Source organism: Sciurus vulgaris (assembly GCF_902686455.1).
Source record: "Sciurus vulgaris genome assembly, chromosome: 9".
Classification (NCBI taxonomy): Eukaryota; Metazoa; Chordata; class Mammalia; order Rodentia; family Sciuridae; genus Sciurus; species Sciurus vulgaris.
In genome coordinates, this window is record NC_136469.1 from 71,324,853 (window position 1) to 71,330,492 (window position 5,640).

The following is a 5,640-nucleotide window of genomic DNA, read 5'->3' on the forward strand; positions in this document are numbered from 1 at the left end:
TTTTCAGTTGCCATCAACAATTATTTTATTAGAAGAATTTCACAGAAATCACCACAAACCATATTATACATGAAAGAACCCAAGCAAAATACTTATGATATTATGCATTGTATAATTGTTTGTCTCATCAGACAGGAGTGAAGAAACTTAATTTCTTGACCTAAAAAAGGAAAATTGAATTCTAGAAACTCTTGACGAGTTGCCAGTGTCTCTGATACCAGTTTTTTCCTCTTTTAAATAAACAGGATGTTAGTATCACTCCAGTTTTAAAAGTCCATAAATCTGTGATTTGCTATTGATTAATAACATATCGAAATCTGGAGAGATTTTCAAGATGATTAGAGGATGGCTGGATTCCCAGTTGCTCACTGACTTAGATACAAGCAGCAGGAGTGCTGCTTCTGAGCAAGGTAGGTGAAAAGAGGGAATTCACTGAAATTCACTATTGTACAGTCAGAGTCTTTTAGAGACTTAGAAATTTGGGTGCATTGAAGAAAGAATAAGAAGAAAATACATTGGATTCAGGCTCCTTGTAGAAGTTGCGATGTGTCTAGTTTACAGCAGAGGGGAGGGATAACACAAACAGAAACACAATCGACAAATTCATCAGGGAAAAAAAATCCTTAGATCAGAAAAACAGTCCGAACTTAGCTGATCCAGAGACTACACAGCAAAATGGCATTTGAAAAGTGCTCCTTTTTGCAACTGGAAAGTGGAGAACCGAGACTAGAGCCATTTTGAAGAGTTCATGCTGCAGCTTGCTGCTATGGAAGTTTGGGAGATGGTAGCAAGCATGGTCATACTGTCCCTGTAAGCATCTACTCAGTGGCTTAGGTGTACCTAGCAGAATATGACTGAAACAGGCAGAGAGAAGATTGTACTCTGGGGAATTCAAGTAAGAAATACAGAAGGGAAGGCAATTTGCTTTCCTTTTGAGTCTGACGTTCACATAACCAACTGAAGAAGATTGCAAAACTAAACAGGTGGGTGTGAATACACTCAGAGACTTAGCCTGTGAAAGCCATATTTGTGGGCAGCAGAGTGAGTGTGCCCTGTGGAAGGTTGGCTCCCCTGCCCTTTCTAGAATTCTTGGGCAACTGCTGAGATCCAGACTTGAGGCAGAGATCAGCCTTGTTCTAGAGGTGTGTCGATGCATATACCACCCTCAAAGTCACTAAGTCCCAATTCAACTAAGTACCAGCTGCTTACACTGGTAAGAAGAAAAGCCGAAAGCTCTCTCTACCTGCTTTGGTTTTAGAGCACTCAGCTGGCAGCTTCATGAGCAACCAAAAGAAGTTAACAACCCCAGGCCTTGCTCCTCCCTCCCTCCCTCCACCCCGATACCCTCTCTTACCCTAGAATAAATGAGTAGTTGGACACAGGCAGTGACCATTTATCCTCATTGACAGTTTTAACCACTGCAGTGAAGACAGTTCTTTCATTTGTCATTGAGAATCTTTTCTTTTTGGTGTTCTTGCTGCGCTGATTGGTTTGTGTGTGTGTATATATATATACACATACACACACACATACACATACACACACATAAACACACATATTTGTTTCTTTTTTTCTCATTTTTAGCATTTTTACAGTACTAATTTTTCCTTATCTCTGAGGGATAAGATTTTTTGTTCATTTTGATTTTGTTTTGTTTTGTTTTATTTTTTCTCCTTTCTTCTCCCACTACTTCTCAACCAACTTTTCTCTTTTTCTTGCTTTGTTTTTTCTTGGTTTTTTTCTTTCCTTCTTTTATCATTTTAACATCCACTACTTGCTATATATCTGCATTCACTCTTTTCACATTTCTAACATTCTAACTTTTCTTTTACTTTCCTATCACATTTTCTCTTGAACTGTGCTTTTAACATCTTTTATAACTTTGGTTTATACACTCCTGCTTCCTACCATTCTTGTTGCAGTTATTAGTATTGTGATGGCATAGCTGACATCTGCTGTTTAATGCCAAATCTATTTCACAGCTATTTATTGTTTTTGCTTTTGGAAATTTCTAACCACTATTCCTGTTTTGGTGGTAATTAGTGTTGTAAATGTCAGAGTAGGCACTGGGCATATATTTTAATACTTTATGACATTTCATTTGTTGCTATTATTTTTTCTCCACTTTTCTGAGTGGTGTAGTGTCTACATGGACACTACAAGTTCACAGGATAGAGATGCAGCTTGTGAACTAAACCCAACCAAGAGACAGTGCACCTTGCTCCACGTATAAATTAACCACAGTGAAACTTCAGTGACAAGAGAGACAAAACCCCAAAACAATGACCAGGCCTCAAATAAGAATGGGTAGGGGGATCACACACGTCCCACTAATAGACATTCAATCCCACAGAAAAACAGAATTAACAAAAAGGCTGTTGTACCATATTTACTCTAGATCACTAGGTATGGTAAAGTCTAGATCACTCTAGGACACTTTTGGTAAGAGAAGGCTGTGGCCTAAAATGACCCACTCCTAAGAAGAAGAAAACATTATTTCAACAGATGCATAAAACCCAAGAGAGGAATAAAAGAAATAGGGAAAAAAAAATCAAGGTAACCCAGTACCTCCTAAATTCCATAATTCATCAACAACTCATACCAAAGATATAGATATGCAATATTAGCTAAAGAATTCAAAAGAGTGATTATAAAAATGATCAGTGAATTCCAAGAGAACACAGAAAAACAACTGAATAAATTAAGGAAGTCAGTACAAGATATGAGAAATTCAGTAAGGAGAGGGATATTGAAAACCAAACAAAAATATTGGAAATAAAAGACAGAAAATCAAATCACTATTCAGTTGATAGTCTCTCCCATAGAGTAGACCATATTAAAGACAGAATCTCAGCACTAAAAGACAAAGTGGCTGGCTGTTGAGCGTTCAGACAGCTTTAAAGTAAAGAAAATAAGTGACCATGACTGGAAAATACAAGAAGTCTGGAAGAAGATTAAGAGACTAAATTTAAGAATTATTGGAATAGAAAGTTGTGAGATGCAGACTAATGACATGGATAACCAGTTTGGGGAAATAACAAAGTTCCAAATCTTGAGAATGAGATGGACATCCAGATAGAGGAGGCATTCAAACCCCCAAATAGACAAATTAAGAAAGAACCTCTCCATGACACGTGATAATTAAAATGCTGAACTTACAGAACAAGGAAAGAATTTTAAAACCCTTAAGACGAAAACATTTGGTCACATTTAAAGGCAAGCCAATCAGAATTACTTCTGATTTCTTAACACAAACTCTAAAATCCAGGAGGGGATGGATTGATGAATTTCCAGCCCTGAAAGAAAACAGCTGTCACCCAAGATTGCTATATCCATCAAAGTGTCCTTCAGAATCAGAAAAGAAAGAAAATCTTTCCAAGAGATGCAGAAACTAAAAGAATTCATGACTACTAAGCTGGAACTACAAAAAACACTTAAAGAAATAGTTCAAAAGGAAGAAATTAAAAACACATGCACCATTCCTAGCTAGATGGCAAATAGTATTACAGATATCAAAGTAGACATTTGACATTTAACATAAAACTGTACAGTTCTTCCTGACATTAGTGCCATTCCTGGTTCCCTCCTCTATAAGGAGCCAGAAAGAGATTGGGACACTTCAGGATCACAGAGTAGAGATTCAGCAGCTTTGAAATACTCATCTCAACCAATCAACAGTGAATTTTACTTCACACACAATCTATTTCACCTGAGTCCTGGCCTTACTCCTATTCAAAGAAATAAGTAGACAGAAGCCCCTGAACAACAGTGAGGACCCAAGGAGGAACAACCCAAGAGGGACCTTAGGTTCCACCCGTTAGCATCTACTCACATAACAGAAACAGAAAAGCCACAACAAATAAGATAATTACATACAAAAAGACAAATGTAAAAAAAATGTAGGCGAATCCACTTCAATTGATATACAAGTCCAGGACCTCTGATAACATGAGAAAACAGGCAAACAAATCTCCCCCCAAAATCCACACTCCTCCAACGAAGGATCCCACTCACAGTGAAGTGGATAAAAATCCCAGAGAAATATTATAAAAACCTGATTATTAAAAATTACAATGAACTAAAAGAAGATCTTAGAAAGGAATTAAAGAGCAATTACCAAAGATGAAATACCACTTTAATAAAGAAATAGAAACAGTGAAAAGAAACCAAGTAGAAGTCCTGGAAATAAAAGACACAATTAATCAAATTAACGATCCTCTTGAAGACATCACTAACAGATTAGAATGTGTAGAAAATAAAATTTCAGCCCTTGAAGACAGGATTTCAGGCCTTGACAGGATTTCAGGCCTTAAAGACAGGTTATATGAACTTTACACAAAATGCAATAAAGGTAAACATATATAGAACATGACTAGAATATATAAGAACTCTGGGAAAACATTCAAAGACCAAACCTGAGAATCATTGGTGTAGAAGATCAAATGAAGATACAAACTAAAGGGATGAAATATTTTCCAGGAAATAGTTACAGAAAACTTTTCCCATATCTGAAATGAGATAGAGATCCACATATAGGTAACTTGCCAAACCCCAAATAAACTATTCAAATCAGAAGCTCACCAAAGACATATTATAATTAAAATGCCTACCATAGAAAATAAGGAAAGACTGTTAAAAGCTGCAAGAGAGAAACTCAGATCTCATTTAGATCAAATCAATAAGGCTCACTTCTGTTTTCTCATTCAGACCCTAAAATCAAGGAGGGCCTGGAATGATATTTTCCAAGTCTTAAAACAACTCCAGTCAAGATTACTATAACCAGCAAAGCTCCGATTCAAATTCAAGGGGTAAATAAAAATGTTACATGAAAAAAAATCAACCAAAAAAATTAATGAGCACTAAGGCAATGCTAAAAAGAATGCTCAAAAACAAATTGCACACAGAAGAACAAAAAAACAAAAAACAAAAACAAAAACTCTTAAACAGGGACATTCAAATAGAAGAATAATGCAAAGAGAATCGAGACAGGAGGATAAAATACAGTCAAAAAAAAAAAAAAAAAAAAAAAAAAGGCAGGAAACTACAAGCACATATCCACACTAACACTGCATGTTAATAGTCTCAATTCCCAAGTAAAAGACACAGATTAGCAGAATGGATCAAAAAACAAGATCCAACTATATGCTGTTTACAAACAACTCATCTTACATAGGCAAAGACATCTACAGGCTGAAGGTAAAAGGATGAAAAAAAAAAAAAATTCCATGCATGCAGACCATTAGAATAAGCAGGAGTAGAGTAGCTATTCTCATATCTGACAAGGAAGATTTCAAGCAAAAATTAATCAGAAGAGACAAAGAAGGAGACTACATTCTAGTACAGGGAACGATCCAACAAGAAGAAAAAACAGTAGTAAACATTTATGCCCCAAATGTCAACACACCCAATTACATATTAAAAAATACTCCATCACATTAAATTCCACCTAGACACAATAATATGGAGTGATTTCAAAACACCTTTATCACCAATAGACAGTTCATCAAAAGTCAATAAAGACGCATCCAACCTAAATAACACTCTAATCATTTGGGCCTAACAGACATCCACAGAAGATTCCATCCTAAAACATCTGAATTCACCTTCTTAGCTGCACGGGAAACTTTCCAGAATAGATCA